The sequence below is a fragment of the Thamnophis elegans genome, chromosome 3, assembly GCF_009769535.1.
Source record: "Thamnophis elegans isolate rThaEle1 chromosome 3, rThaEle1.pri, whole genome shotgun sequence".
In the NCBI taxonomy this organism is placed as follows: Eukaryota; Metazoa; Chordata; class Lepidosauria; order Squamata; family Colubridae; genus Thamnophis; species Thamnophis elegans.
Genome location: NC_045543.1, coordinates 36,978,110 through 36,991,803, shown reverse-complemented (window position 1 = coordinate 36,991,803; position 13,694 = coordinate 36,978,110).

Below are 13,694 nucleotides of genomic sequence, written 5' to 3'. Positions count from 1 at the left end.
GGCTCCTGTACTCATACATAGCATACATAGCAAGTATGTGCATCCCAGTTGATCTTGCACTGAAAGAAACAGCAGTGAGCACCCAGCAGCAGCAGCTTCTAGGAAAAAACAAAAAGTAGCACATGAGCAGACAGGGTGGGAGGCAAGATCAGCTGCTACCCCAAACCACAACATTTAAAGCCAATGTCTCTAAATATAGGGTGGGCTCTGGTGGTGCAGTGATTACAGTGCAGTACTGCAGGCTTTCTCTGTCAATTGCCAGCAGTTCGATCCTCATCTACTCAAGGTTGACTTAGCCTTCCATCCTTCTGAGGTCAATAAAATGAGAACCCAGATTGTTGGGGGAAATACGCTGTCTCTGTAAGCCACTTAGAGAGGGCTGTAAAGCACTATGAAGTGGTGTATGTGTCTCAATGCTATTGCTATTTCTGTCTACTCCATAAGATCTGACAGAATGGCTTTATTTCAATTTCTAATGTTAAGCAATGTCATCTGATGGCATAGTGCCCATTTTGTATGTAGTCTGCCTTGGTCCTGTGATGCTATTCTCCTTGTTATGTTTAGTTCCATGTAATATTGCATCCATTTTTAAATATTACATTGGTTTCAATTGTATGCTACCCAGAATCTATGCTGAATAAGACAGTTTTTATAAATCTTTATTTCATTATGTGCCATGAAGTCAGTGTAAATTCTTAGCAACCACATAGATTTACTCCATGCTCATCTATCTCTTCCTGGGTCCTTCCGGTCAAATGGTACCCTCATCCCAATTGTAACTGAGTCCATCTACTTTGCTGCTGTTTGTTCTCTTTTTTTCCTTTCCATCTTTCTCAGTATTACAGCCTTCTCTAGAGATCTGGGGTTTCGTATAATGTGTTCAACGTAGATAATTTTATTACTTTATAGCAAATTGCATAAAAAGAAATAAGTTAGCATAACTTCTATTCCTATGATGGTTGGAGCGATGGGGTTATCAATCTTAAGGGCACCAAAATGGGGGAAAAAGCTAATTTCAATACTGTCAGAGCAATAGGAAGAAAAACAAGTAAATATAGAAAAACATACAGAAATTAAACTGATAAAGACTGTCTTGGCAGCTACCTTGCAACTGCAAATGGAGAGCGCAGTACAAAGAGCAAAACAAAACAAAAACCTAGCCAGCAAGCCTAGGTGCCACATTCTGTTTTACTTTTATCTTATCTCCCCCAGGAAAGTCATGTAACAAAAGCAAGCAAATGGCTTTCTTCCTTCAGTCCCAGACCTTGGCCAGCCACTTCCATTCCACAGTACTTGACCTCCCTAGCTTCCAGGTTTCTATTCAAATGGAGAACAGCTATCTGAGCAAAGGAGCCTGAGACTCAAGTATTTGTTAACTGCTCATGAATGTTTCTCTCCAGCCCAAGCTGGGATAAATTACAGTACTCCATGAGGCAGAGGGCATATAAGAGACTGGACAAAGCTGAAAATCTCCCCTGCATGTTTGCATACATATCTGGAGACTGATAGGGTATAAAAACAGGCAGGTTCTTGAGAAAAAAGTCAAATCATCAACTAAAATTCAAAGTTGACTTGGAAATTGCTCAGAAGTACAAAGTCTTTATACTTTATTCTACAGCATTTATTTACAGGATTCAGCTTGGCAATTGTCTTAAATATGTATCACTGACTTCAAAAGCATGCATCAAAAATGTGCAAAGGGCCACAAACTGGGGCTTTTCCAAATCCATATAAAATATGAAATTACACTTATAGAGATAAAATCAAAATAATCTATAATATTTTCACTTAAATTGAAGATATCAATAAATAATGACAGAGAGAGAAATAGCTGTGGCAAATGACAGTTTAATGGCACATTAAACCAAAACCAACATGGCCAATATTTTGTCCACCATTTGCCATTAAATAATCAGATCATTACTTGAAAATCGTGGCTAATAATTTTTAATGTGGTTACCGCAAACTTGACTGTGGGTTATTCATTAAATTATCATTAGAAACAGAAGCAAATCCTATACTTTTAAACTTCTTTTAGCTAAATATGTATATGATTTTGTAATTTCCCACTATTTGATAGATTATTTAAAACCACATAACCTCAAATCTCTCATTAACTTCAACATCAGCTTCTGATGCTTATTATTTCCATTTTATATTTTGCTTTTAATAAAAAAATAAATTCTCAGTTGGATTAAAGTGCAGAATTACCAATTAGCAGAAAAAAACAAGCCTGTACTATAAAGCAGCTTATTCCTATTCCTAGCTAACTGTTTCATAGAGGAGAGAGCCCATCATTAGTGATGCCACTCCAAAGAACGTTGCATTTTGTATACTATCCAATGTAACATATATGATAATGGAATGAGGTGGTGCTGTCATATTTAACAGTAGAGATTATTTCTGGCCCCAACAGTATTTGTTCTGAAATAAGTATCTTAGTGATTGGTGGCATTTTTGGTAGGAAGTTGTTTTTGTTTATGCAGCTTAACAGTTTAATAATCAGGGCAGTATGAAATAAAGACACAAATTTAGTACACAGAACATACAGACATATGCATCTCCCTCTAAAAATAGCCTGGTGAACTAATCCAAGAATATTTCTAACTTCCCTTCCCAAATCTCTTCCACAGTGAATAATCTGACAAGGAGAGCTCAAAGAGCCAGGGGATGTTCAGTTTGCTCTTCTGCCATAAGCACCTTTCCTTTTGCTAAAGTTTAAATGAGGTGGTGTCCCTGGCTGCTAACAAACCTCTCAATGGTGACATCATTTTTAGGTCATCCGGAGTCTGATTTCAATAGGGTTCTCCCCCACCAGCTTCCCCCAGTGCATATGGGAAACCTAATATTCATATGAATAAAGACATCATTAGACAGCTCTAAATGGTGAAAGCCCTGAAAAGACAAATGACTCTTGAGCTGCAGAAGAGGCAATATTGCTCCAGGATCAAAATTAAAACAAAAGCAGTGGAGAGTTTGTTTCAGCCTAGCAACTCTATACAAAGAGTAGAAGTAAAATGAGCTTATATGCAGCTCAACTTTCCATAGAGTTACCAGCTGAGTCAACCTTCCCCCTGTTTTAGTTTTCATTTTGATCCTGCAGCAATGTTGCTCTTTTGCAACACAAAAATTTATCTGTCTGCAAAAACTCTAAAGATAGTGTGGTAAACTTAGCCAAGAATCTTCTCCACCATTTACCATCAGGTGGCTGAGGTAGCAGACATTTGGAAATCCTACCAGAGAACTAAAACAAAGCACAGAACCCTCAAACTCCCAAGCCTCTGCGTACAGGACATGAAAGGAAGATCCATACTACCCATGTAGCAAGAAGGGACTTTATTACACACTTACACACACATACACAGACATACTATATATATTATGTTCCAGCCTTAAATGCATATGGTTATTACTATTACTATTATTCTATGTTCTATGATCATCAACTATGTAATCCTGCCTCCTCCACCAGCAAACAGTTCGAGGTCCTTATACAGGTGAAACTTGAAAGATTAGAATATTGTGCAAAAGTTCATTTATTTCAGTAATGCAACTTAAAAGGTGAAACTAATATATGAGATAGACTCATTACATTCAAAGCAAGATAGTTCAAGCTGTGATTTGTCATAATTGTGATGATTATGGCTTACAGCTCAGGAAAACCCCAAATCCACAATCTCAGAAAATTAGAATATTGTGAAAAGGTGCAATATTCTAGGCTCAAAGTGTCCCACTCTAATCAGCTAATTAAGCTATAACACCTGCAAAGGGTTCCTGAGCCTTTAAATGGTCTCTCAGTCTGGTTCAGTAGGAATCACAATCATGGGAAAGACTGCTGAGCTGACAGTTGTGCAGAAAACCATCATTGACACTCCATAAGGAGGGAAAGCCTCAAAAGGTAATTGCAAAAGAAGTTGGATGTTCCCAAAGTGCTGTATCAAAGGACATTAATAGAAAGTTATATGGAAAGGAAAAGTGTGGAAGAAAAAGGTGCACAAGCAGCAGGGATGACCACAGCCTGGAGAGAATTGTTAGGAAAAGGCCATTCAAAAGTGTTGGGGACTTTCACAAGGAGTGGACTGAGGCTGGAGTCAGTGCATCAAGAGCCACCACACACAGATGGATCCTGGACATGAGCTTCAAATGTCGTATTCCTCTTGTCAAGCCGCTCCTGGACAACAAACCACACCAGAAGCGTTTTACCTGGGCTAAAGAAAAACAGATCTGGTCTGTTGCTCAGTGGTCCAAAGTCCTCTTTTCTGATGAGAGCAACTTTTACATCTCATTTGGAAACAAAGGACCCAGAGTATGGAGGAGGAATGGAGAGGCACACACTGCAGGATGCTTGAAGTCCAGTGTGAAGTTTCCACAGTCTGTGTTGATTTGGGGAGCCATGTCATCTGCTGGTGTTGGTCCACTGTGCTTCATTAAGTCCAAGATCAACGCAGCCGTCTACCAGGAGATTTTGGAGCACTCCATGCTTCCTTCCACAGATGAGCTTTATGGGGATGCTGACTTCATTTTCCAGCAGGACGTGGCACCTGCTCACACTGCCAAAAGCACCAAAACCTGGTTCAATGACCGTGGGATTACTGTGCTTGATTGGCCAGCAAACTCGCCTGACCTGAACCCCATAGAGAATCTATGGGGCATTGCAAAGAGAAAGATAAGAGACATGAGACCGAACAATGCAGAAGAGCTGAAGGCCGCTATTGAAGCATCCTGGTCTTCCATAATACCTCAGCAGTGCCACAGGCTGATAGCTTCCATGCCACGCTGCATTGAGGCAGTAATTGCTGCAAAAGGGGCCCAAACCAAGTACTGAGTACATATGCATGCTTATACTTTTCAGAGGTTCGATAAGGTTCTATGTACAATCCTTGTTTTATTGATTGCATGTTATATTCTAATTTTGTGAGATTGTGGATTGGGGTTTTCATGAGCTGTAAGCCATAATCATCACAATTATGCCAAATCACAACTTGAACTATCTTGCTTTGCATGTAATGAATCTATCTCATATATTAGTTTCACCTTTTAAGTTGCATTACTGAAATAAATGAACTTTTGCATGATATTCTAATTTTTCGAGTTTCACCTATAATTCCTACTATCACCACCACAACCACCTAGGCTGATCATTTACAAATAGCTGAAACAGCAAAAAGAACATTTTAGCACACTATAATGGGAAGACTATGATCGGGTAAGTTCAAAGTAGGTTGGTGTTCCTAAATAAAGCATGATTGCAAACAATTCTAATAAGAAAAAACTGGAAGGCAGCAAAAAATAGCCACAGAAAACTTAGGGAAGATCTCAGTACAAACAAGGATACTTCCAGGAAATGAAAAGAAGACCAGGTCACAAAGGAAGGATTAATGTGAGCAAAAGAAAGCTCAGAATTTGATTTGATTTGATTTTAACTTTATTTGTATGCCGCCCTTTTCCCTGGGGGGACTCAGGGTGGCTCACAATTCAGGGGGAGGGAAGTACAAAACAAGTTATACACATAAAGACAATACATTGTTAAAAAAAACACAACAGTCGTACTATTCGGGTGGGGTTGAAGTCTTTAGCCCAAGGCCTGTCGGGACAGCCAGGTTTTAAGGGCTACACGGAAGGTCTGAAGGGTGGTGAGGGTACGAATCTCTGATGCATTACACTTAGTAGATGCTTTTAAAATACTCCCCCCCACCAATCCGGTTAGGTACAATCTCTGTAAAAGCTGCTTGGTGAAGTTGACAAAACACTTTAAAATCAAATCATATCCTTTAGTACAGTTAATAACCAAATATAGCTACAATTCAGAACAGTATTAATGGGGGGGGGTATGATAAAGGGGGCTGAGAGCATATTACACAAAGCAGAGGAAGAAAGATACAAAGTAGTAAGTAGAAACTGGAGCATTAGAATATATTTAAAGTTTGTAAAGTAGCAAAAATGGGAAGAAATGCTTAACTGTTAAGCAAGCACAAAGCAATATTGCTGTAGAAGAACCTAGAACAGAACAGAACAGAATAGAATAAAGGAACAACAACAGAATAGAATAGAACAGAACAGAACAGAATAGAGCTTGAAGGGAGGTCTTCTAATGCAGCCCCCTGCTTACGCAGGAGAACCTATACCAGTGATGGCTAACGTTTTCTAGACCGAGTGCCCAAAGTGCGTGTGCAAGCCTGGACCCCCGAAAATGCAATGCGTGCACAGGCCCCGCATATATACATGCGCCCCCGCATGCACCCCCAGGCATGCGCAGCAGAGACCAGAAAACCAGCTGGCCAGTGGGAGGTACGCACGCATGCACGGTGGAGCTGAACTGGGGTGATGGCTGACGTGCCCAGAGAGGGTACGCATGCCATAGGTTTGCCATCCTGCACCTATACCATTCCAGACAAGTGACTATCTAGTCTTTTTAAAAAACCTCCAGTGATTGAGTGCCCGTGATTTCTGAAGGCAAGCTTTTCCATTGGTTAATTGTCCTCACTGTTAGGAAGTTTCTCCTTAATTCCAGATTGTTCTTCTCTTTGATTAATTTCCAACCATTGTTTCTTGTCCTGTCCTCCTGTGCTTTGGAGACCAATTTGACACACACCCTTCTTTGTGGCAGCCCCTCAAGTACTGGAATACTGCTGTCAGTCATAATAAATACTGATTTATTAAAGCATTTAGACAATTAAAAATGTGGTGATGAAATGCAGTTACTGGTATGTACACTAAAATGCAATACCTAGAATACTTTAACCAAGACCAAGCCTTAAGGACAAATGCATACAAATCCAGAATTGAGAAGACAGCAACAGACAGTATGTGCCGCCTATGCAAAGAAGCTGAAGAAACAGTGGACCACGTGGTAAACTGCTGCAAGAAGATCACCCAGACTGACTACAAACAACAGCATAACAAGGTAGCAACAATAGTACATTGAAAGATCTGCAAGAAATATAATTTGCCTGCAAGCAAGAAGTGGTGTTATCATAAAATAGAGAAGGTCACAAAAAAGTCTGGATAGTGGATGTGGAGATAGCAGAATAAAAGAGAAAGAATTGGAGAAGAAACAAAATACAAAGACCTACAAATAGAATGATTGTGGCAAAGGCAAGCAAGGGTAGTAGCAATAGTAATAGGCGCCTTGAGTGAAATCCCAAAACAACTGGAGCACCACTTGAACAGCATTGGCATTGACAAATTCGCCATCAATCAATTGCAGAAGGGGGCTTTACTCGGAACTGCTGCCATCTGTGATGATATCTGTAACACTATCAAACACCCAGATCTTTCTATCCCAGGTCCTTGGTAAGGACTCGATAGGTAGACAAAAATGCCAAACCCAATCTGAATATCTGGCTCACTGTGTGATGATCAATAAAAATAACAACAACAATGATGATGATTTTCTCCAAGTTATATAAACATTTTTCTGTATGAAGACTGCACAAGCACTTACAATAGAGAAAACAGTTTTAAAAAGTATAGCACAGGGGTGTCAAACACACAGCCTGCGGGCCGGATGCATCACATGCTGGTCTTATCCCCACCAGTTTAGCAAAGAGGAAAAAGTTCCGATACGTCACGTGATGACACGAGGTTGACATCCCTGGTATAGCAGAATGGCAGTGAAATGCAGATTACTACTATGTATTAAAAAGAAAATAGTGATCAGTCAATTAAAGCTTAAAGGATATAAGAGCATACCACAACCATCACTGACAACTATGTTAATTTGTGATCTTAGAACAGTTCAGTGAATTAACTCCTTTAGTATACCAAGCAATATTGTCTTAAACCAAACTTCATTTTTTGTTCCTATTTGACTATTTCATTCTGTAACTTCCCTTTAATGTGGAAGAAAATGCCAATGCTAAAAGTGATTCTAATTATAGCTTTTTTGATGGCAAACACAGAAAAATGCATTGTTTTTGGTGCACATCCGTATTTGTCACACAAAAAGCAAAGTCATCACTGGAAAGCCAGGCTTAAAGACCTAACTTTAGAATACATAGTTAAAGAGTTGCATGAATTGAGAGTAAAATGGCAGCATGCACTTTTTATTTTTTCATCTATTTATGTCACCTTAATCATGTGTATTAAATTCATAAAACAAATAAAAAATGTAAATAATCAGTATATATTTTGCTAGTCAATTATTTTGGGAAAAGAAACATGGAGAACTAAGAAATAAAATCTCAATATTGCCTCAGGGCCATAAACTTCCCCCTAGATCTGCAGAAAAAGCCACATTTTCCCCAAATGGCAATAAATTGGGACTGTGCAGGAGGAAGACTGCACAGTCCAGACAGATAAGGCAACTACATAAAAGGCACATCTCCATGACATCCTTTTAAAAACAGGCAAGGGGAGCTCCTGCTTAACTAAATTTCAATGCTTTTACAAACTATGCCAAGTGAACCAAGATCAACCAAATCCATTCAGGCAATGGGCAGTGACTCAAAGCATCCGTCTGCCCTAACGTGATGCCCGGTTGGTGGATGAGGTGGCAGGAGTAGGCTGCTAGAAAAATTGTCCATCTGGTCATTCAGGGTGACAGTGATACTGGGATGGGGTGATCCCCAGCCAACAACCCTAACAAAGGCTTGTGGTCTGTGACCAGTTCGAAATCCTGGCCATAGAGATACTCATGGAATCTCTTTACTCTGGCTACTGCAGCCAAAGCCTCACGGTCCAGTTGACTGTAGTTCCGCTCTGCGGCGGATAATGTCCTGGAGTAAAATGCAATGGGGGCTTCGGTACCATTTGGCATGTGGTGGCTAAGGACTGCACCAACACTGAAGGGGGAAGCATCGCAGGTCAATACCAAAGGCAGGGTCTGGCTGTATTGTACTAGGAATGAGTCTGCTGATAAGAGTCTTTTTACGGTGGTGAATGCAGTGGCCTCGGTTTTGCCCCAGGACCGTTTCACGTTTTTTTGCTAGGAGCCGATGTAGTGGTTCAGCAACTGTCGCTTTCCAGACCGGTGCTGAAGACGTCCTCGAACTCCTTAAATATGGCTTCAGAGGCGTCGGCGTCCTCCTCCTCCACGGAGTTGACTCCGGTCACTTCCATTCCCAGAGCTTTGAACCAATTAAGCCCCAGCAGGCTCTGGAGGTCATCTCTGACCACCGTCATGGGGAGTTTTTTTCAGAATTGCTTGTGGCTTACCCGGAAGGTGCCTTGGCCCACGATGGGGACCTGGTTCCCCTGGTAGTCGAATGGACGGACGTAGGGGCTTCTGAGGTGTCTCTTTTGTAGCTTGTAGTTTGCTTCAGGGCTGACCATGGAATTATGGTCAGTGACGACCTAGTGTCGATCTCCATTTCGCATGGAGAGTCCTCAATGAGGACAGTGACTTTCAGCTTTTTGGGGCGAATGGTACGGATATGTCTAACCGGAACAGTGACATTCAGCTTTTTTGTATGCCCAGGGAGGCTTCATATGGCAGAAGTGAGGTTGGCGATTCTATCATCTCCCTCTGCACGCCGTGGGTACTTCTGCCAAGGACCTGATTTGGGTCGCTGTTTGCAGTTTTGGCCCCCCTTGGGGTGTCCTGCGGTCGCAGGAAAATCGCTGTGGCACACCTTGGCGATGTGCCCTTTCCACTCGCATCGCTGGCAAATGGCTTCGCGGAAATGGCAGGATGATCGGACATGGTCCACAGCTGGCGCAGGGCAGAATTTGTGAATTGAATTTTCGTGCTGGCTTTCTTCGGCTACTGTGCATTTATTTATATATTTATTTATTTATTTATTTGTCTTGTATGCCGCCCACTCCCGGAGGACTCCGGGCGGCTCACAAAAGACAAGGGAAAGGGGGGAACAAGACAAAGACAACATATTAAAACAAAACCAACATTCACAATTTCTATGGAGGTAGATGCTTCTCAGCTCCACCCAGCCTGCTGGAACAGCCAGGACTTGGTGGCTTTGCGGAAGGCCGGGAGGGTAGTGAGGATCCGGATCTCAACAGGGAGCTCGTTCCAGAGGGCCGGAGCTGCAACAGAGAAGGCTCTCCCCCGGGGAGTTGCCAGCCGACATTGGCTGGCAGATGGAATCCGGAGGAGACCCAACCTGTGCGATCTAATTGGTCTGAGAGAGGTAATCGGCAGGAGGCGGTCTCTCAGGTACCCAGGTCCGATGCCATGTAGGGCTTTATAGGTAGCGACCAGCACCTTGAAGCGGATTCGGAGACTAATAGGTAGCCAGTGCAGCTCGCGGAGGATAGGTGTAACGTGGGTGTTCCTTGGTGCACCCACTATTGCTCGCGCGGCTGCATTCTGGACTAATTGGAGTCTTTGAACACTCTTCAAGGGCAGCCCCATGTAGAGCGCATTACAATAATCCAGTCTTGAGGTCACAAGGGCGTGAGTGACTGTCTGAAGGGCCTCCCGATCCAGGTAGGGTCGCAATTGGTGCACCAGACGAACCTGGGCAAAGGTCCCCCTGGTCACAGCCAACAGATGGTGTTCTAGAGTCAGCTGTGGGTCCAGGAGGACTCCCAAATTGTGAACCCTCTCTGAGGGGCGTATAATTTCGCCCCCCAGCCTGAGAGATGGAACAGTTGGACAATCTTGGGGAGGGAACATCAGAAGCCACTTGGTCTTGTCTGGATTGAGTGCCAACTTGTTTACTCCCATCCAGATTCTAACAGCCTCCAGGCACTGGCACATCACTTCTACTGCTTCGCTGAGTTGGCATGGGGCAGACAGATACAGCTGCGTATCGTCTGCATATTGGTGATACTTAATCCCGTGCCGGCGTATGATCTCACCCAGCGGCTTCATGTAGATGTTAAATAGGGGGGACAGGACCGAACCCTGCGGCACCCCATACTTGAGGGGCCTTGGGGTCGATCTCTGCCATCCGACCAACACCGACTGCGACCTGTCCGAGAGGTAGGAGGAGAACCACCGCAAAATGGTGCCTCCCACCCCCACCTCTCGCAACCGTCACAGAAGGATACCATGGTCGATGGTATCGAAGGCCGCTGAGAGGTCAAGAAGCACAAGGATAGAGGGGTGACCCCTATCCCTGGCCCGCCAGAGATCATCGATCAGCGCGACCAAAGCAGTTTCTGTGCTGCAACCAGGCCTGAAACCCGACTGAAAAGAGTCTAGATAATCGGCTTCATCCAAGGACCGTCGGAGTTGCGAGGCCACCACTTTCTCAACAACCTTCCCTACAAAGGGAAGGTTGGAGACTGGACGATAGTTGCTCAAGATGGCTGGGTCCAAAGACGATTTCTTCAGGAGGGGTCTCACCACCGCATCCTTTAGGAGGGGTGGGAAGATTCCCTCCCGGAGAGAGGTGTTCACAATCATCTGGATCCAGCCGCGTGTCACCTCCCTGCTGGTTGAGACCAGCCAGGAGGGATACGGGTCCAGTATACAAGTGGAGGCACTCACCGCTCCCATGGCCTTGTCCACTTCATCAGGAGAAGCCCGTTGAAACTCAATCCATAAAGCATGCTCAAGACCCTCCTCCGGTACCTCGGCTGGTATCATGCAATTGGAGTCCAGCTCTGTCCGAATCCGAGCGACTTTATCCGTCAAATACTGAACAAATTCCTCAGCTCTACCCTGTAGAGGGTCACCCGCATCCCTCCCTTTCAAAAGGGAGCGGGTTATTCTAAACAAGGCGGCTGGGCGCGATTCGGCGGATGCAATAAGGGCGGCAAAATGCGAACATTTCACCGCCCGTATTGCCACGAGATAGGCTCTAATAAAGGCTCTCATCAGTGCTCGGTCTGACTCAGATTTACTGGCCCTCCAGCGGCGCTCTAGGCATCTCTTTTGGCGTTTCATCTCCCGGAGTTCCTTGGTGAACCAAGGAGCCCTCCTGGATCCGACGCCTTGGAGAGGTCGCAAAGGCGCAATCCGGTTTAGAGCCCCCGTCGCCGCTATATTCCAAGCAGCGACTAAGGACTCCACCGGATTGTGGACGATAGTGTCAGGTATTTCTCCAAGTGCCATCTGAAACCCCATTGGGTCCATCAGGCGCCTGGGGCGGAACCACCTAATTGGTTCCTCCTCCCTACAGTGGGGGATTGGCCTCCGAAAGTCAAGCCTCAGCAGGAAGTGATCAGACCATGACAAGGGCAAGGTTTTAATGCCCTTCAACTCTAGATCACATCTCCACTGCTCCGACAGAAATACAAGGTCAAGTGTGTGACCCGCTGAATGAGTCGAACCTCGAATTACTTGGGTCAAGTCCATGGCTGTCATGGAAGCCATGAACTCCTGCGCCCCATCAGAGCGTTCACCAAGTGTAGGCAGGTTGAAATCCCCCAGAACCATAAGCCTGTGAACTCCACCGCCAACTCGGCTACTGTCTCGAGGAGCGAGGGGAGGGCTGTTGCAACGCTGTTGGGAGGTAGGTACGTTAGCAACAGACCCACTTGACCACCAAGGTCCAGCTTCATCAACAGGGACTCACATCCGACAAACTCCGGAGCAGGGATCCTACGAGGAACTAAAGACCCTCGGATGATGACAGCCACTCCTCCACCCCTTCTCTGGGATCGCGGCTGATGAAGCACCTGAAAACCTTCTGGGCACATTTCAGTGAGGGGGACTCCTCCCTCTGGGCCCAGCCAGGTCTCAGTAATACATGCCAGGTCTGCCCCCTCGTCTAAAATTAGGTTCCGGACAAGGGGAGCTTTGTGAACCACAGACCTGACATTTAGCAACAACAGCCTGAGACCAGGGCCCTGACAATTCTCGCCACCTGGCCCTGGAGTGGAACTAACAGGGCCGGAAGGAGGGATCTCTGTGATGTAGCGAACCCTCCTTCCCCGGTAATGGCCAGCCCTGAAGTTCCCGTCATACCTGCCCCTCCCCATAGTGACCGTAATGCTCCAGCCCTCCCCCGCTACCGTAGACCCCACAACCCCTCCCACAGCTCCCGCACCATCCAGCAGGCAATCTTTAACACTCATTCTAGGACGGGAAGTAAGTCTGGGCCCCTACCACTTCTGCAGTGGCACTCAGTGGAGGAGATACCAGGCAATACTCTCAACCCTCTCATACACACGCAGCCACTCACCCATGCAGTCCCCACGAAATAAGTTAAACACAAAAAATACAACAGTATGAATTTAAAAAAAAGTGGGTGCAAACATCAACCAAGCATACCATTCATACTACATTCCTAAAAAATTCGCGGAGCACTGCGCTAGTGCGATGTAAGATAATGGTGTGCAGATGGAGGGTGAGCTGCTCCACTCTTCTCCCCTCCTCTGAGTCCTAGAAGAGCTTCCCAGGCCACAGGTCCAAAGTCAGTAGCATATAAAGTGGCTGTAAGCGGAGAGAGCACGGGATAAGGGTCCGGTATTGGTACAGTCCTACGTCCTCCGGATCCAACAAACAATTTATGGCCCCCGTGTCGGGGAGTAGTTCTTCTCCTTCCCCTGAGATTGAGCAGGGTCCAGAATCTGGGGGGGGGGGGAGAGTCTGTGGGGCCAACGTCTGGGACTGGCCTGAGCTGCTCCAGAAGATGGAATAAAGGGCGCCAATTCCTACAGAGCCAAGTCCTGACCCCTATGGCTGCCATCATCTACCACTCCTAGCCCTATTCCAACCTTATCCTACTACTAAACCTAATCCTAACCTAAAGCTAATCCTAATTCTAAGCCTAAACCAAAAACTAACACCAACCCAAACTAAGCTCACCCATTCTAACCCTACACCAGCCTAATCCTAATAA